The following is a 20,358-nucleotide window of genomic DNA, read 5'->3' as shown; positions in this document are numbered from 1 at the left end:
GAGCATCTGTTTATTGGATAAACACTTTCTCTCCAAACCTGTAGTGGAAACTGAGACCTTCTGCTCTGCTCTAATTCTGTAGAAAGGCTGAACTGACCATATCTCGTCAATTTGAATGGAAACAGGAAGCTGGTTTACCAAAGCCTCTAATAGTCTGTTTACCCCTACCCCAAATCTGCTGAGACAAGAGAAATATTCCATTGACGTGGACCAATCAGACGTGAGAAACATCAACACTGAAGGCTCTTTCTAAGAAAGGTGACTGAACGCAAGCCTGTGATTGGCCTGTGATGTTTTTGCACGTGGTTATTTTTGAACCTGACGAACACTGATAATGTAGATACAGAGACATTTTCCACTGACGTGGACCAATCAGAGCTCAATACACACATCCGCTTCAAAGACCCTCTTCACCATCAGTCCCCCAGCAGCAGTGTCTGAGATGGAGAAGTCGAGAGCTGTTCTCCTCAAACTCGTGTGTAAGTAGACTATTATATCTGATCATTCTCAACTGGATGAGATCTGCTGATCTTCTGCAGTGAGTCTAAAGGGAGGTTGGTGTGTTTCAGGGGTTTCAGGTGTTTGGTTCTCCAGGATCTCTGGAGCAGAAGAAGTGGAGATGAGAGTCAGACCAGGAGATGATGTCACTCTCTACAGCGACTGTGTTTGGAAGAGTGGATTATATACAGTTTGGATTAGAAATTGCTCACATGACCGTCAACCTCCTCTCATTATGTCAGCGCAAGATTTTATGAGTGCTGCTTATCCACGTTACTCTAGTGTGTCCAATCCTTCCAACCAAACCAATGATCTGTTGGTGAAGAATGTCTCAGAATCAGATCTGGGTCTGTACTACTGCGCTAAACATGAGAAGAACATTACCAAAGATAAAAATGAGTTATACTCTCTAAGGATGTTTATCATTATGGGAACAGAACCACTCGACTCTCTCTCCTGGGTAAGATCCCTCACTCTGATCTTCTGACTCTTCTGACCTGAGAGTTTCTTTGATTATCTTAAAACCATACAACTTCAAGAACTCTTTAATTGTCCCATGATTCTTCTATGCTGTGGTAAACTGAGACAGTTATGAGAGCAGAAGGATTTCTGAGGTCACTCGAGTTCTAGCTGTACTTTATCTTTACATGTTGAGATCTCCTGCCTTCAATCTTCTCCAAATCCTCTCTGATTTCAGACCTGCAGACCACCTCCACCCCTCCCATATCAGAGTGCTGGAAGCTGCTTGTCAGTGTGTGTCCTGTGTGTGCTCTCCTCTTCTCACTGCTCTCCTCCACCTGTGTGTACTGCATCTGCAGAACCAGAACCAAAGGTACTTTATTCATTATTTCCTTGTTCTGAACTCTGATCAGTAGAAAGATCTTCATGTCTCAGTGATCTTCATCAGACGTGTCTCACTGTCCTGTTCATGGTGCTGCATTCTCCCTCCTCACCAGAGGGGGCGCTGAATAGTTACTGCTATACACACTGCGTTGTTTGGGGCTCATTCTCATGGTGGAGGTGCTTCTGCAGATAAAGAGACAGAGGCTGGTAGACAGGTGTTGATGGTGGTCTTTGGTTGGTCTCCTCAGGTTCTGAAGAGAGAAGAGAGCTGCTCACTGACAAAGTGTATCAGGTAGATCATCATCATCACACACACCTGTACACTGCTGCTGTAGTTACTGATATCTGTAGTTACTGATTAGGTATTGATTAGTTCTCTCTTTCTCTCTCAATCAGGTGGGCAGTACTGAGGAGCATCAATGTGAGAGAAGAATGTGGGGGAAGTTCTGCCATCACACTGAAGTCTCATACACAGCTCTGAACTCTGCCCTCAAATCAGACTGAACTCGCCAACTTCAGGCCGAGACGCCACTTATTAGAAGCTCCATGTTTGAGCTTTTACGTCACAGAATCTCCGAGTGTTTTTACAGAAGATGAAGAAATAAAAGATTGGAAAGATCAGATCAGTCTTTCATTTCTGTCCTGAATTCCTTTCCAAACACATGGTTTACACTGTTGAGTCTCACTTTGGGTTTTCTGGGTTTAGGTGGAGGGATTGAGACTGTAAATTCAGAGCAAACTAAACAGAGCGGCCAGATCACTGGTTCTGAGGCCTTAAGGAAGGTTCTAGATAGTCCAAACCAAAGGATCAGTTATGTAAACAGACTTGCTGCATGACATGCTATACAAACAATGGGTAGATATCTCCTCAATCTACATGGCTGCGGTGGCTCTGTGGTTACAACACTGGGTTATTGGTCACAGGGTTGAGGGATCTGCTGTTGGCTGCATCTGCTAGGCTGCCAGGGTTGGACCCTTGATCAGTGTCCTTAGGTTGTGTGTTTTAGAGGCTGTAAATAAAGGGATGAACAGTAACACTGGCAACATGTCTATCTCCAGATGAGCATGACCAGTATGTACAACTATGAGTAACTCTAGGTATCATTCATCTCACACTAACACATTCAGGCTGGAAAAGTGAAGGTACCTGGTCAATGATGGAAATCCAACAAAACATCATCGACATAGATGATGAATTAATCGAACCACTGACAGTAGAACAGTTCCAAACTGATGAGATAAGAGAAGTCTTTGGGTGTGTCACTCATTTGCAAACTAATTACTAATACTAACCAGTTGTTGAATAAGCAGTATGTAAGTATAGTATGTAAAATAGATGAAAGTGTCAAAGTTGAGTATACTTGCATGTCCATGATGCACTCTTAGAACTGGTCCATTTTGAGAGAGGTTATGTTGGACACTATTATATATTATCCCTCAGTTCAATGCAACAAGGAAAGGAAGGAGTTACTTATGTCTGGAAGTTAAAAGAAAAGTGGTGGAAGAGTCTGTTCACTCAGGAGCCATCTGTGCAACGCCACCAGGAAGTTTTTTCCAGTCACACAAGATCAGGCTCCAATCTCTATGAATGGGGAGAGACCAAAACACAATTTATTTTAATAACTGATCAAATTTAAGAAAAGCTAGAGGTGGTCGAATGCAAGTGTTAGATGACCTTATTAGGGGTTTTTCCAAAACCCACTAACATGACAGGACAAAGCTAGGGCAATAATAAAGAAAACACTGTGGTTGGTTTGTCTATCAAGCAAAACAATACCATACACTGCAGCCACACTACAACAGGAAACCCACATTGAGGCCCTCTGACTGGTATTAAGGAGAAAAAGAGCTTTTCACCACTTAAAATTAGCACCCAATCAGCTGTACCATCACTCTATACTGTATCTCTTATTTCAGTGCTGTCAGATTTGATTGAGTGCGTGTTAAAGTGACCTCTCATTTGGTGGATATAATATAATACAGTAAACTACATGAGTCACTGGTCCTAAACTGCACTTTTAAGGAGCATCTGTTTATTGAATAAACACTTCACACTGCTCTCCAAATCTGTAGTGGAAACTGAGACCCACTGCTCTGCTCTAATTCTGTAGAAAGGCTAAACTGACCATATCTCGTCAATTTGAGTGGAAACAGGAAGCTGGTTTACCAAAGCCTCTTATAGTCTATTTACCCCTACCCCAAATCTGCTGAGACAAGAGAAATATTCCATTGACGTGGACCAATCAGACGTGAAAAACATCTACACTGAAGGCTCTTTCTAAGAAAGGTGACCGAATGCAAGCCTGTGATTGGCCTGTGATGTTTTTGCACGTGGTTACTTTTGAACCTGACGAGCGCTGATAATTTAGATACAGAGACATTTTCCACTGACGTGGACCAATCAGAGCTCAATACACATATCCGCTTCAAAGACCCTCATCACCATCAGTCCCCCAGCAGCAGTGTCTGAAATGGAGAAGTCGAGAGCTGTTCTCCTCAAACTCGTGTGTAAGTAGACTATTATATCTGATCATTCTCAACTGGATGAGATCTGCTGATCTTCTGCAGTGAGTCTAAAGGGAGGTTGGTGTGTTTCAGGGGTTTCAGGTGTTTGGTTCTCCAGGATCTCTGGAGCAGAAGTGGAGATGAGAGTCAGCCCAGGAGATAATGTCACTCTCTACAGCGACTGTGTTTGGAAGAGTGGATTATATACAGTTTGGTTTAGAAACTGCTCACATGACCATCAACCTCCTCTTATTATCTCAGCTCTGGATTTGACAAGGGATGACCATCCACGTTACTCCAGTGTGTATAATCTATCCAACCAATCTCATGACCTGCTGGTGAAGAACGTCTCTGAATCAGATCTGGGTTTGTACTACTGCGCTCTACACAAGATAAACATTATCAAAGATAAAAATGGAGTTATACTCTCTAAGGATGTCTATCATTTTGGGAACAGAACCACTCGACTCTCTCTCCTGGGTAAGATCCCTCACTCTGATCTTCTGACTCTTCTGACCTGAGAATTTCTTTAAGTATTTTAAAGCTTAAAACCATAAAACTACAAGAACTCTTCAATTGTCCCATGATTCTTCTATGCTGTGGTAAACTGAGACAGTTATGAGAGCAGAAGGATTTCTGAGGTCACTCGAGTTCTAGCTGTACTTTATCTTTACATGTTGAGATCTTCTGCTTTCAGTCTTCTCCAAATCCTCTCTGATTTCAGACCTGCAGACCACCTCCACCCCTCCTGTATCAGAGTGCAGCTGCTGGAAGCTGCTGGTCAGTGTGTGTCCTGTATGTGTTCTCCTCTCCTCCACCTGTGTGTACTTCCTCTGCAGAACCAGAACCAAAGGTACCTCACTTCAACTGGACTTTTCCAAGGGCTCTGATTTGATGTTACCCTGTTGTCCACTGCTGTCCTCTGACAGTAAAAGACAGTTTGAGCATTGAATTCACAGAAGTTCAGCATGTCCTATGATTGACCACAGCTGTAATCTGTAGATCATTGATGGTTCTAGTTTTGAAGTATCAGAATCAGAACCAGAATCCGGACTATAGACAAACCATTTTATTTCTGTAGATCTTTGTTTTAATTGGATGATATTAAGTCTGACTTAACTTTAATAATCTTTCATAGCAGAAGAAGAAGCTGGTCAGGAGCTGAGAAACAGACGATCATGTCGGAAGAGCAGAAATAATGAAAAGGTACAGACAGTAAACACCTGTACCATAAATGGCCTTGCTCAAGCCTCTCATTGAAACATTTGTGGTTACCACCTCTCTGTAACTCTCTCTCCCTTACTCGCCCACACACACTCAAAACATTTACCATATCATATACATTCAAAGCTGTATATAGCCTTAAGTCCTAAACCTGTTAACATTAGCCACCTAGCTACAACTTTCATTGAAAATATTACCTTTAGCAATGATGCAAGCAACAGTGCAAACAGTGCAGAGGAGACGCTAGAAGGTCGAGGGTTCCACGTCATTGAGAATCAGCTTAAGGTTCTAAAATTGACTTTAAATGGTTCCAAGTACTGATTTTGTGAGGACAGGAAAAACAACTTGAGCGAATGGATTATTCACTAGATGTTACCTAGAGACGACGTTCTTCCCCCAACAATCGACTGTCATTGGACCCACCCCCAAAAGTTAATTCGGTCCATGCTCTCTCGTCTCTGGACTGGATGAGGTGTTATTTTTATTTTCTATAATCAAATGACCCTTCAGCTTTAGTGGAAACATCTGCACAGTTTATTTTCCAGTAGAATTTTAGTGTTTTAAGACAATCAATCAAGCTCAGGTCACCCTCTCAAGATCTGACTTTTAATATCTGCAGGATGGAGGAGAAGGTGAGGTGTGTTATGCATCGCTGGATCTTCCGAGCAGAGGACAGAAACGTCTGAAGAAGAAGAAGACAGTTGAGAGCTCTGATTTCAGCACATATTCTGAGATTAAAACTGAGAGATTGTAAGAGTACATATAGAGGAAGGTTCCTAAAGTAGAAGCTGGATGTACACACGTGAACTAAATTGTTGGTACCCCTCGTTTAATGAAATAAAAACCCACAATGGTCACAGAAATAATTTGAATCTGACAAAAGAAATAATAAATAAAAATGCCATAAAAATTAACCAATGAAAGTCAGACATTGCTTTTCAAGCATGCTTCAACAGAATTATTTTTAAAAGTAAACTCTTGAAACAGGCATGGACAGAAATTATGGTACCCCTGAAAATAATGTGATCAAAGGGACATGTTAAATCAAGGTGTGTCCAGTAATTAGCATCACAGGTGTCTACAATCTTGTAATCAGTCAGTGGGCCTACATATAGGACTACAGGTAGACACTGTGCTGTTTTCTGACATGGTGTGTACCACCCTCAGCATGGACCAGAGGAAGCGAAGGAAAGAGTTGTCTCAGGAGATTAGAAAGGACATTTCAGACAAGCATGTTAAAGGGAAAACTACATGTTGACAAGCCCAAAAGCTTCTGGGAGAATGTCCTATAGACAGATGAGACAAAAGTGGGACTTTTTTCCTAGGCACATCAGCTCTATGTTCACAGACGGAAACATGAAGCATATCAAGAAAAGAACACTGTCCCAACTGTGAAACATGGAGGAGGCTCTGTTATGTTCTGGGGCTGCTTTGCTGCATCTGGCACAGGGTGTCTTGAATCTGTGCAGGGTACAATGAAATGTCAAGACTATCAAGGGATTCTAAAGAGAAATGTGTTGCCCAGTGTCAGAAAGCTTGGTCTCAGTCACAGGTAATAGGTCTTGCAACAGGATAATGACCCAAAATACAGCTAAAAAACACCCAAGAATGGCTAAGAGGAAAACGTTGGACTATTCTGAAGTGGCCTTCTATGAGCCCTGACCTAAATCCTATTGAGCATCTTTGGAAGGAGCTGAAACATGCCATCTGCAAAAGGCACCTTTCAAACCTGAGACAACTGGAGCAGTTTGCTCATGAGGAGTGGGCCTAAATACCTGCTGAGAGGTGCAGAAGTCTCACTGACAGTTACAGGAATCGTCTGATTCCAGTGATTGCCTCAAAAGGTTGTGCAACAAAATATTAAGTTAATGGTACCATAATTTCTGTCTAGGCTTGTTTCATGAGTTTATTTTTTTTTAATAATTCTGTTGAAGCATGGTTGAAAAGCAGTGTCTGACTTTTATTGGTTAATTTTTGTAGCATTTTTTTATATTATTACTTTTGTCAGATTCAAGTTATTTCTGTGACCATTGTGGGTTTTTCTTTCATTAACCGAGGGGTACCAACAATTTTGTCCACGTGTGTAACTGGAGTTGGCTTGGAGTATTTGGTCAATGGGGTCAGGTGTAATTGGATGAAGTTGAATTGTGTGGATTGTTAATGATGTAATAAAATACTGTGATCATATACAATGATAAAGAGTCATGTTGACCTATCTCTTTTTTAGCTTGATTTTACACTTTAACTATAAATCTATAAATTAATCACCTTTAACAGGGCTAAATTCCACAAAACTCCACAGAGTTATTTCATGAATCCAACACAGCTGTTTTAAGCTCATCTTTAGAGATCAGATGATCTGCTCTTGGCTTTTGGTCACTTCTCTGAGCTGCTAATAGTGTCCATGGTGTAGAACATCATGCAATTTCAGATACACACTCAGGAGACTGAAGAGCTTCAGGAAAACTTAAACAGAGCACTGCACATTGAGATCCGTGAGCTGTATGTGTTGCAGACATACATTTAGAGCTCTCTGATATGTATTTTAAAGAATATCACTATGAAATATTTTAAATCAAGGCAACCCTTTCAGATGTAGCTGAAGTAGTGATGTTTCAGCTCTACCAGTGCCACAGTCTTCCTGTATTTCACTGAATGAAGCACTGACTCTTGGAGCTACTGGCCAGTCTATACTGAAACTGAGGACCTTCATTACTCTGTACAGTCCCGTTTATATAGAAAAATCAAAATCTTTAGGTTTCGTTTGGTATATTTCTCATGCTAAGGTGCTCAATGTATCAGATAATATCCTGGAAGAGCCCCCAAATTCTCTTTTGTCCTTCTCTTGGGCAAGTAGAACTGCAACAGACAACAATAGCGGTACATGTAAATATCAGAACAACAGTAGAAATGATACTATACCAAAAATATAAATATACAAAATAGCACAGTTTAATCTGAGTACAGCACTACATCTGATCACAGCTAAAATCATCCGCCGGCGCCACAATGCAGAGCTCAGGATCTCTTCAACTTTCTATAACTGAGGGTGAAGTAGGCTTTAACAGCTGTCCACAAATGATTGTTGGTAAATGTAGGGCAGGTAAGGATCCATCAAATTAAATCAGACAGTGAAAAATAAGGTTGTTCATCTATCTAGTAACCTAGCAATGCAACTCACCACCTGCCTCCACCTTAAAAACTCTGCAATCACAAGTGTGCTGTCACATGACAACAGGAAACCCACAATAAGGCCCTGCTCACTGACTGCCTTTAGTGACTGATGGTAGAGCTGCTTTACGTAGGTTAGAACTATATTTCAGGCCTGGTCAAAGTACTAGACTGGCCGAGGGTCTGTATAGGACATGCCTTGCTACAGTAAAATCCACCCAATCAGTTCTCTGCACTCAACAGATGTGAGAACGCTCTTTGAAATGTCTCTCAGTTCAGTGTTATTGGATTTGATTGGATGAAACTACATGTTTTGAAGTTTCATCTAATTTATTTAATTTAATTTAATTTATCTAATTATTGAAGGAAAACTGGTTAATCAAAGCCCATTTTATCTTCTTTACCTTCTTCTCAAATCTACATGTTAACCCTCATGTGGACCAGTCAGGCACGCTGAGAAAAATGACCAATAGGAAGTCAGCGATTGTCTTTTGAAGTTTTTACATGTGGTTGTTCGCAACCAACATACGCTGATGATGTAGATACCGAGAAATGTTCCACTGACGTGGACCAATCAGAGCTCAACACACACATCCGCTTTAAAGACCCTCTTCACCATCAGTCCCCCAGCAGCAGTGTCTGAGATGAAGAAGTCGAGAGCTGTTCTCCTCAAACTCATGTGTAAGTAGACTATTATATATGATCATTCTCAACTGGATGAGATCTGCTGATCTTCTGCATTGAGTCTAAAGGGAGGTTGGTGTGTTTCAGGGGTTTCAAGTGTTTGGTTCTCCAGGATCTCTGGAGCAGAAGTGGAGTTGAGAGTCAGCCCAGGAGATGATGTCACTCTCTACAGCGACTGTGTTTGGAAGAGTGGATTATATACAGTTTGGTTTAGAAATTGCTCACATGACCATCAACCTCCTCTTATTATCTCAGCTCTGGATTTGACAAGGGATGACCATCCATGTTACTCCAGTGTGTATAATCTATCCAACCAAACTCATGACCTGCTGGTGAAGAACGTCTCTGAATCAGATCTGGGTTTGTACTACTGCGCTCTACACGAGAGAAACATTACCAAAGATAAAAATGGAGTTATACTCTCTAAGGATGTCTATCATTATGGGAACAGAACCACTCGACTCTCTCTCCTGGGTAAGATCCCTGACTCTGATCTTCTGACTCTTCTGACCTGAGAATTTCTTTAAGTATTTTAAAGCTTAAAACCATAAAACTACAAGAACTCTTTAATTGTCCCATGATTCTTCTATGCTGTGGTAAACTGAGACAGTTACGAAAGCAGAAGGATTTCTGAGGTCACTTGAGTTCTAGCTGTACTTTATCTTTACATGTTGAGATCTCCTGCCTTCATTCTTCTCCAAATCCTCTCTGATTTCAGACCTGCAGACCACCTCCACCCCTCCCATATCAGAGTGCTGGAAGCTGCTGGTCAGTGTGTGTCCTGTGTGTGTTCTTCTCTGCTCACTGCTCTCCTCCACCTGTGTGTACTTCACCTTCAGAACCAGAAACAGAGGTACTTTATTAATCATTTTATGAACTCTGATCACTAGAAAGATCTACATGTCTCAATGTTCTTCATCAGACGTGTCTCACTGTCCTGTTCATGGTGCTGCATTCTCCTTCCTCACCAGAGGGGGCGCTGAGTAATTACTATTATGCACACTTCATTCTTTGGGGCTCATTCTCATGGTGGAGGTGCTTCTGCACATAAAGAGACAGAGGCTGGTAGACTGGTGTTGATGGTGGTCTTTGGTTGATCTCCTCAGGTTCTGAAGAGAGAAGAGAGCTGCTCACTGACAAAGTGTATCAGGTAGATCATCATCACACACACACCTGTACACTGCTGCTGTAGTTACTGATATCTGTAGTTATTGAGTAGGTATTGATTAGTTCTCTCTTTCTCTCTCAATTAGGTGGGCAGTGCTGAGAAGCATCAATGTGAGAGAAGCATGAGGGGGAAGTTCTGCTGTCACACTGAAGTATCATACACAGCTCTGAACTCTGCCCTCAAATCAGACTGAACTCGCCAACTTCAGGCCGAGACGCCACTTATTAGAAGCTCCATGTTTGAGCTTTTTGAATGTTTTTACAGCAAATGAAGAAATAAAAGATTGTAAAGATCAGATCAGTCTTTCATTTCTGTCCTGAATTCCTGCCCAAACACATGGTTTACACTGTTGAGTCTCACTTTGGGTTTTCTGGATTTATGTGGAGGGATTGAGACTGTAAATTCAGAGCAAACTGAACAGAGCGGCCAGATCACTGGTCCTGAGGCCTTAAGGAAGGTTCTAGATAGTCCAAACTAAAGAATAAGTTATGTAAACAGACTTGCTGTATGACGTGTTATACAAACAATGGGTAGATATCTCATGACTCTACATGGCTGCGGTGGCTCTGTGGTTACAACACTGGGTTATTGGTCACAGGGTTGTGGGATACATGTCTGTCTCTGCTAGGCTGCCAGGGTTGGACACTTGATCAGTGTCCTTAAATTGTGTGTATTAGAGGCTGTAAATAAAGGGAGAACAGTAACACTGGCAACATGTCTTTCTCCAGATGTGCATGACCAGTATGTACAACTATGAGTTACTCTGTGTATCATTCATCTCACACTAACACATTCAGGCTGTATTGGATTAAAGTGCTGAACGTGACTGAAAGTGAAGGTACCTGGTCAATGATGGAAATCCAGCAAAACATTATTGACATAGACGATAGGTCCTTCGAACCACTGACAGTAGAACAGTTCCAAACTGACAAGATGGGAGAAGTCTTTGGGTGTGTCACTCATTTGCAAACTAATTACTAATACTAACCATTTATTGAATATGCAGTATGTAAGTATAGTATGTAAAATAGATGAAAGCGTCAAAGTTGAGTATACTTGCATGTCCATGATGCACTCTTAGAACTGGTCCGTTTTGAGAGAGGTTATGTTGGACACTATTATCGATTATCCCTCAGTTCAATGCAACAAGGAAAGGAAGGAGTTACTTATGTCTGGAAATGAAAAGAAAAGTGGTGGAAGAGTCTGTTCACTCAGGAGCCATCTGTGCAACGCCACCAGGAAGTTTTTTCCAGTCACACAAGATCAGGCTCCAATCTATACAAATGGGCAGAGACCAAAACACTCAGAACTGAATGTAAAAATTTTAATAACTGATCAAATTTAAGAAAAGCTAGAGGTGGTCAATTGCAAGTGTTGTATGACCTTATTAGGGGTTTACCACAACCCACTGGCATGACAGGACAAAGCTAGGGCAATAATAAAGAAAAAAACTGTGGTTGGTTTGTCTATCAAGCAAAACAACACCATACACTCTGCAGCCACACTGCAACAGGAAACCCACATTGAGGCCCTCTGACTGGTATTAAGGATGAAATATCTCCTGTATGTCATATAGGCCTAAAACCTCTCTAAATGTAGAAGATTTACCTAATAACTATATAAAGAGCTTTTCACCAGTTAAAATTAGCACCCAATCAGCTGTACCATCACTCTATACTGTATCTCTCATTACAGTGCTGTCGGATTTGATTGAGTGTGTGTTAAAGTGACCTCTCATTTGGCGGATATAATATAATACAGTAAACTACATGAGTCACTGGTCCTAAACTGCACTTTTAAGGAGCATCTGTTTATTGGATAAACACTTGCTCTCAGACCTTCTGCTCTGCTCTAATTCTGTAGAAAGGCTGAACTGACCATATCTTGTCAATTTGAATGGAAACAGGAAGCTGGTTTACCAAAGCCTCCTATAGTCTATTTACCCCTACCCCAAATCTGCTCAGACAAGAGAAATACTCCATTGATGTGGACCAATCAGACGTGAGAAACATCTACACTGAAGGCTGTTCTAAGAAAGGTGACCGAACGCAAGCCTGTGATTGGCCTGTGTTGTTTTTGCACGTGGTTATTTTTGAACCTGACGAACGCTGATAATTTAGATACAGAGACATTTTCCACTGACGTGGACCAATCAGAGCTCAATACACACATCCGCTTCAAAGACCCTCATCACCATCAACCACCCAGCAGCAGTGTCTGAGATGGAGAAGTCGAGAGCTGTTCTCCTCAAACTCGTGTGTAAGTAGACTATTATATCTGATCATTCTCAACTGGATGAGATCTGCTGATCTTCTGCATTGAGTCTAAAGGGAGGTTGGTGTGTTTCAGGGGTTTCAGGTGTTTGGTTCTCCAGGATCTCTGGAGCAGAAGAAGTGGAGTTGAGAGTCAGACCAGGAGATAATGTCACTCTCTACAGCGACTGTGTTTGGAAGAGTGGATTATATACAGTTTGGTTTAGAAACTGCTCACATGACCATCAACCTCCTTTCATTCTGTCAGTTATGAATTTTATGAATGGTGACCGTCCACGCTACTCTGGTGTATGGAATCCATCCAACCAAACTCATGACCTGCTGGTGAAGAACGTCTCTGAATCAGATCTGGGTTTGTACTACTGTGCTATACATAAGAAGAACCTTACCAAAGATAAAAATGGAGTTATACTCTCTAAAGGCATTTATCATTATGGGAACAGAACCACTCGACTTTCTCTCCTGGGTAAGATCCCTCACTCTGATCTTCTGACAAGTATTTTTAAGCTTAAAACCATGTCCCAATTGTCCCATGATTCTTCTATGCTGTGGTAAACTGAGACAGTTATGAGAGCAGAAGGATTTCTGAGGTCACTCGAGTTCTAGCTGTACTTTATCTTTACATGTTGAGATCTCCTGCCTTCAATCTTCTCCAAATCCTCTCTGATTTCAGACCTGCAGACCACCTCCACCCCTCCTGTATCAGAATGCAGCTGCTGGAAGCTGTTGGTCAGTGTGTGTCCTGTGTGTGTTCTCCTCTCCTCCACCTGTGTGTACTTCCTCTGCAGAACAAGAACCAAAGGTACCTCACTACGACTGGACTTTTCTAAGGGCTCTGATTTGATGTTACCCTGTTGTCCACTGCTGTCCCCTCACAGTAAAAGACAGTTTGAGCATTGAGTTGACAGAAGTTCAGCATGTCCTATGATTGACCACAGCTGTAATCTGTAGATCTTTGATGGTTCTAGTGTTGAAGAATCAGAACCACTTTATTTCTGTAGATCTTTGTTTTAATTAGATGATATTGTCTGACTTAATATTAATGATCTTTCATAGCAGAAGAAGAAGCTGGTCAGGAGCTGAGAAACAGACGATCATGTCGGAAGAGCAGAAAGAATGAAACGGTACAAACAGTTAACACCTGTACCGTAAATGGCCTTGCTCAAGCCTCTCATTGAAACATTTGTGGTTACCACCTCTCTGTAACTCTCTCTCCCTTACTCGCCCACACACACTCAAAACATTTACCATATCATTTACATTAAAAACTGTATATAGCCTTGAGTCCTAACCCTGTTAGCATTAGCCACTTAGCTACAACTTTGATTGAAAAGATTACATTTAGCGCCAACAGTGCAAACAGTGCAGAGGAAACAGGCAGCAGCAGTCTAGAAGGTTGAGGGTTCCACGTCATTGAGAATCAGCTTAAGGTTCTAAAATGGACTTTAAATGGTCCCAAATACTGAAACAACAACTTGAGCAGATGGATTATTAAATAGATGTTACCTAGAGACGACGTTCTTCCCCCCAACAATCTTTGGACCCACCCCCAAACATTAATTCAGTTCACGCTCCCTCGCCTCTGGACTGGATGAGGTGTTATTTTGATTTTCTAAATGACCCTTTAGCTTTAGTGGAAACATCTGCATAGTTTATTTTCCAGTCGAATTTTAGAATTTTAAGACAATCAGTCAAGCTCAGGTCACCCTCTTAAGATCTGACTTTTAATATCTGCAGGACGGAGGAGAAGGTGAGGTGTGTTATGCATCGCTGGATCTCCCAAGCAGAGGACAGAAATGTCTGAAGAAGAAGAAGACAGTTGAGAGCTCTGATTTCAGCACATATTCTGACATTAAAACTGAGAGATTATAAGAGTACATATATATTGGAAGGTTCCTGAGGTGGAAGCTAAAGGTACACTCATGGACTAAATTGTTGGTACCCCTCGTTTAATGAAAGAAAAAGCTACAATGGTCACATAAATAACTTCAGGTACCCCTGAAAATAATGTGACCAAAGGGACATGTTAAAACAAGGTGTGTCTGCTAATTAGCACCAAGGGTCTACAATCTTGTAATCAGTCAGTGGGCCTATATATATGGCTACAGGTAGTCACTGTGCTGATTAGTGACATGGTGTGTACCACACTCAACATGGACCAGATAAAATGTTGACAAACCCCAATGCTTCTGGGAGAATGTCCTACGGACAGATGAGACAAAAATTAAACTTTATGCCAAGGCACATCAGCTCTATGTTCACAGACAGAAAAATAAAGCATATGAACACTGTCCCTACTGTGAAACATGGAGGAGACTCTGTTATGTTCTGGGGCTGCTTTGCTGCATCTGGCACAGGGTGTCTTGAATCTGTGCAGGGTACAATGAAATGTCAAGACTATCAAGGGATTCTAAAGAGAAATGTGCTGGCCAGTGTCAGAAATCTTGGTCTCAGTCACAGGTCATGGGTCTTGCAACAGGATAATGATCCAAAACACACAGGTAAAAACACCCAAGAATGGCTAAGAGGAAAACATTGGACTATTCTGAAGTGGCCTTTTATGAGCCCTGACCTAAATCCCATTAAGTATCTTTGGAAGGAGCTGAAACATGCCATCTGGAAAAGGCACCCCAAAATACCCGCTGAGAGGTGCAGAATTCTCATTGACAGTTACAGGATTGTTTTATTTGCAGTGATTTCCTCAAAAGGTTGTGCAACAAAATATTATAGTAAGGGTACCATCATTTCTGTCCAGGCCTGTTTCATGAGTTTACTTAAAATAATTCTGTTGAAACATGGTTGAAAAGCGATGTCTGACTTTTATTGGTTAATTTTCATAGCATTACTTTTGTCAGATTCAAGTTATTTCTGTGACCATTGTGGGTTTTTTTCATTTACCAAGGGGTCCCAACAATTTTGTCTGTGTGTGTAACTGGAGTTGGCTTGGAGTATCTGTGCATTCGGTCAATTAGGTCAGGTGTTATTGGATGAAGTTGAATTGTGTGGATTGTTGATACTGTAATAAAATACTGTGAGTGTGACTCTGAGTGTCATTCATTTCACAATAACAAATTTAGGCTTGATTGGATGTTCACTCAGACTCCAATCTCTATGAATGGGGAGAGACCAAAACACTGGAAACTGAAGGTTCAAATGTTTCATTACTGATAAAATCTGAGAAAGATAGTTTGTAGTGGCTACTGATTATCCAGCATTCTGATTGGCTCTTTTTATTGAAGTGTGGCACTTTTTATGTAAACAGATGCCATTGTTGAGCGACTCCCATGCATATCAACAGTAGCAGTAGATCCTGCAGTTACACGTCCTGGCATAGCAACACTTGGGCAGGACCCCTTCATTCCTTCCTGTAAGTACAAAATGAATGTGGGAAACTGCAGAGAGGAGAGGTAGTAGCGATGCTGTAGCATCTTCTGGAATCTCAGGTTTGTGTCAGCGGGGACTAATTTAGGGTCATCTACTTGGAAGAACTGGTACTTGAAGAATCAGAGAGGCAGAACCTCTGGAGGCTGAACTGCTGGAAGATCTGGAGCAGTACCAGAGGTCAATGAGGGCTGTTAGAGCCTGAGGTAAGAAGGACAGGATTGCAGACTATATAAGCTTGTGTGCAGAACAGGATAAGCTCAGCTGTAGACTCCTGCTCTTCTGTAACTGAAGAGAGCTAAAGGTGGAAAGATGGATGTGTAAGATGGCTTAAATAGAGGCTTTCCACAAACCACTGAAGACAGAGCAAAGCTCGGACTGGTGCCCTAAACCTAGGGGTCTTTAAACCTGTGGTGGGTTAGTATGTCAAATACATCATCAAAACAATGCCCTCCCCCCCTCTCCACTAGACACTACAACAGGAAACCCACATTGAGGCCATCTGACTGATGGCAAAGACTGACTGAAGATCTGCTCAATGTCGTGTAGGTCTCAAACCTCTCTACATGTACCTGCATCTGGAAGGTATCTCTCATATCAGTGCTGTTGGGTTTGATTGGATAAAACTATGTAGGTTAAAGATGACTTCTTTTTGATGAAGATGTAATCCATACACTACATGGGTCACTGGTCTTAAACTGCACTTTAAAAGACGCTTAGTTCCCAAACCCGTAGTGGAAACTGAGATCTGCTCATATTCTGTAGAAAGGCTGAATCGACCATGTCTCGTCAATTTGAATGGAAACAGGAAGTTGGTTTACCATGGCGCCTATAGTCTATTTACTGGCACCCCAAACCTCCTTAGACAAGACAAATATTCCATTCGCGTGAACTAGTTAGGTGTGAAAAACATCTGCACTGAAGGCTCTTCTGAGAATGGAGACCAAAAGCAAGCCTGTGATTGGCCTGTGATGTTTAAACAAGTGGTTTCGTAGGCACACAACAAACGCTGAAAATGTAGAAAGCAAGACATTTTCCACTGACGTGGACCAATCAGATTTCGACACACATCCGCTTCAAAGACCCTCTTCACCATCAGTCCCCCAGCAGCAGTGTCTGAGATGGAGAAGTCGAGAGCTGTTCTCCTCAAACTCGTGTGTAAGTAGACTATTATATCTGATCATTTTCAACTGGATGAGATCTGCTGATCTTCTGCATCTTCTGAGTCTAAAGGGAGGTTGGTGTGTTTCAGGGGTTTCAGGTGTTTGGTTCTCCAGGATCTCTGGAGCAGAAGAAGTGGAGATGAGAGTCAGACCAGGAGATACTGTCACTCTCTACAGCGACTGTGTTTGGAAGAGTGGATTAATTACAGTTTGGTTTAGAAACTGCTCACATGACCGTCAACCTCCTTTCATTCTGTCAGTTATGAATTTTATGAACGGTGACCGTCCACGCTACTCTGGTGTATGGAATCCATCCAACCAAACTCATGACCTGCTGGTGAAGAACGTCTCAGAATCAGATCTGGGTCTGTACTACTGCGCTATAAAGGAGACAAAGCTTACCACAGATAAAAGTGGAGTTACACTCTTTAAGGACATTTATCATTATGGGAACAGAACCACTCGACTCTCTCTCCTGGGTAAGATCTCTGATCTTCTGACTCTTCTGACCTGAGATTTATAAGTATTTTTAAGCTTAAAACCATAAAACTACAAGAACTCTTTAATTGTCCCATGATTCTTCTATGCTGTGGTAAACTGAGACAGTTATGAGAGCAGAAGGATTTGTGAGGTCACTCGAGTTCTAGCTGTACTTCATTCTTCTCCAAATCCTGTCTGATTTCAGACCCTTGCTTCAACCTCACCCTACCCACCTCCACTCCTCCTGTATCAGACTGTAGCACCTGCTGGAAGCTTCTGGTCACTGTGTGCCCTTTGAGTGCCGTCTTCTCTTCACTGCTCTCCTCCACCTGTGTGTACTGCATCTGCAGAACCAGAACTAAAGGTACTGACCCTAACCCTCCAATTCCCTTTCTGAAATTGCTTGTATCATTTCAAAGATAGATTAGTCAATGAGTCTGTTGAGCACACAACAATCATTTGTGCTTTTTTGATACAAATACAAGGAAAATGTAGAACTGCTTTGGTATGAAGTCTGATTTCATCAGGCTGGACATGTAATGGTTGTATTTATGGCAGAATCCAAAGTTTGTCTGGAACAGAGAGGCAAAACAAAGAATTGGAAAGACAGAACAAGCGAAACAGTTGACCAGGTATGGGGAAATATGCTCACTCACACTGTCTGAAGGCAGAATTGCTTACATTTGGTTCTTTTCTGTGGTGTTTTTTGGACCTTTGGTTCCTCACAGTAGTTGTTCCTCATACCCTTCCAGTTCTTCTACAATTAGTGGTTCTTCTACATATTCTCCTTCTCAAGTCCACTTGATCCAGTTCAGAACTACAGTGGCAATAGGGCAAGCAATCATTTCCAGACATCCCTGTCCAGTGTCACTTCTACCAGGTACCCTGGGAGAACCTTAAACACAGGGTCCCTGGAGATACCGGGGTACACTTTTGCAAATGCACAAGTGATGTTTAAAATTACTCAGTTGATCCATGGTTCAGATTGAATTCTTCTGTGTGAAGGAAAACCAGTGACAATAAGCCCATCCCTTACACAATTCCTGTGTCCTGGGTGGGGACTTGTGAATTTGGGACAAGTAACATCCTTAGAGGTCTTTCCTTTTTAAGTCTTGGTTCCTGTCAGTAGGATTTCTTCATACTGTTAAGATGTTTTTTTTCTTCTTGTAAATGTTATTTCCAGATATTTTACAAGTGCAATATAATTTGTATATAATGTATTGACAATATTTACATCTATTTACATCTTACAATATTTTAACAGCTTATTCCTTTTAATTTATAAACATTAATCTAGGTTATCTCTCACTAACCCTAAGTTCTAAACCCTAAAATGCCATAGTTTTAAATCTGTCTTTTTAGAAGAAATCTTAAAAATGCAAACTGTTGTGAAATTGATTGCAGGTTGGAGGAGGTGAGGTGTGTTATGCTTCATTGGATCTCCCAAGCAGACAACAGAAACCTCTGAAGAAGAAGAAAATTGAGAGGTCAGCTTTCAGCACTTATTCTGAGGTTAAAACAGAGAGATCATAAACCTTTATTTAATTAAAATGGAAAGGAATGTGTCACATACTGGAAGATCAATCAGTGAATCAATTACTTTCACTTGTTATTTTTTACTAGAACTAATTATTTTATTATTATTATTATTACTATTATTATTATTATTATTATTACTAATACTACTAAATCTATAATGACTACATTTTCTCTTATATTTTTGACATTTTTAAGGCATCATGTTTATGCTTCATTAATCCTAATTAAAACATCATTCTGAGAAAACTGTTTATCTGTTGACTTTACTTTTTGCATCTCCATTATTTTCTGTATACCTCTGTGTACTTTCCACTTTTTAATATATGTTAGATGTTTGCAAAGGAATCTTGTGTCCATACATTGATCAAACTAGGAAACATTAATATGAAAATCCTTTCAAATGTATTTTTGTGATGCTGTCAGAACCTCAAGGCTCAGTAATCTTCTCTAAATCCTTCTTCTTCTTCTTCTTCTTCTTATTATTATTTTTATTATTATGATCTCAGTTGTATTTTGGTTCACCTTGGTCGCAGGTCAAAGATTTTAAGTAATGTGGATTAACTGGTTTGAATAAGTCTGCTGCAAATCTTCATTGAGCGGACTGTCTGGGTAAACTGGGCAGTAGCAGGGGGTTAAAGACCAATGCTCATTGTGAGTCTTCCCTTCAATTTTTCAGCACCACGGATAGCGACAGTCACTTAATACAAACAGGAAACCATCACTCGAGGGCTTCAAGAGAAGGCATCTTCTTACTTGAGTTCTTTGACATTCTGATGCTCTTTTGTTTGAGCAGAAACTCTAATCTTAGTTTTCTACAACCTACTGACTGACCACATAGGCAACAACCCTAACTGTAGAACTCTTTTTAATGCATTCTGAATCTGTCTATTTTTCTAGAAACTTCTGTTTCTACCCTCACTCTTCTGGAAGCTTCTGACTCTACCCTAAGTCTTCTAGCACCCTGTGATTCCTTCTAAATGCTTTTTCTGCCTTTCTTCAACACCCGCCACTGTGCCATGCAGATCAGTGCCAAATCAACCTTTTTCTTTGATAGATGTATCAAGGACTCAGTGTTCAATTCCTCATCATGCCATGCAGGATTCCTTCATTTTTGCATTAAATCTAAACCAAAATAATTGTATGACTTTTGACTTGAACAAATTCAATGTAAATGTAAGGATTCCAGTGTTTTAAAAGACACATGGAGTAGGCTGGGTCAACGAAGTGGGGAAATACTGAAAACACTAGTCACAGGAGCTCCTGTATACAAAGTTTATTGGCGCTCTTCCTTCAGAACTTTATTGTGTGGGGCGTGTTGGCACAGAGGTGTACCACGGCCTTAACTCTTCCAACACCTTCAGTGTCCACCATCACTTTTCTAGAAATCACTTACCTCACTCTCACCCTCACTCCTCTAGAATATTCGGAC

The 20,358-nt window shown here is 41.1% G+C and overlaps 1 long non-coding RNA gene across 1 annotated transcript; it reads left to right on the top strand.

Annotated features, from left to right (window-relative positions):
* Nucleotides 1–1,298: 1,298 nt before the first annotated feature.
* Nucleotides 1,299–1,864, top strand: LOC140546539 (uncharacterized). Its single transcript, XR_011978356.1, has 3 exons — nucleotides 1,299–1,330; nucleotides 1,590–1,633; nucleotides 1,738–1,864. It is a non-coding gene; the product is annotated as an uncharacterized lncRNA (long non-coding RNA).
* Nucleotides 1,865–20,358: the final 18,494 nt, after the last annotated feature.

The sequence above is a fragment of the Salminus brasiliensis genome, chromosome 24 (genome assembly GCF_030463535.1).
Source record: "Salminus brasiliensis chromosome 24, fSalBra1.hap2, whole genome shotgun sequence".
Lineage (NCBI taxonomy): Eukaryota > Metazoa > Chordata > Actinopteri > Characiformes > Bryconidae > Salminus > Salminus brasiliensis.
Note: the sequence above shows the minus strand (reverse complement) of the source record. Positions and strands in the feature narration are given on the sequence as shown.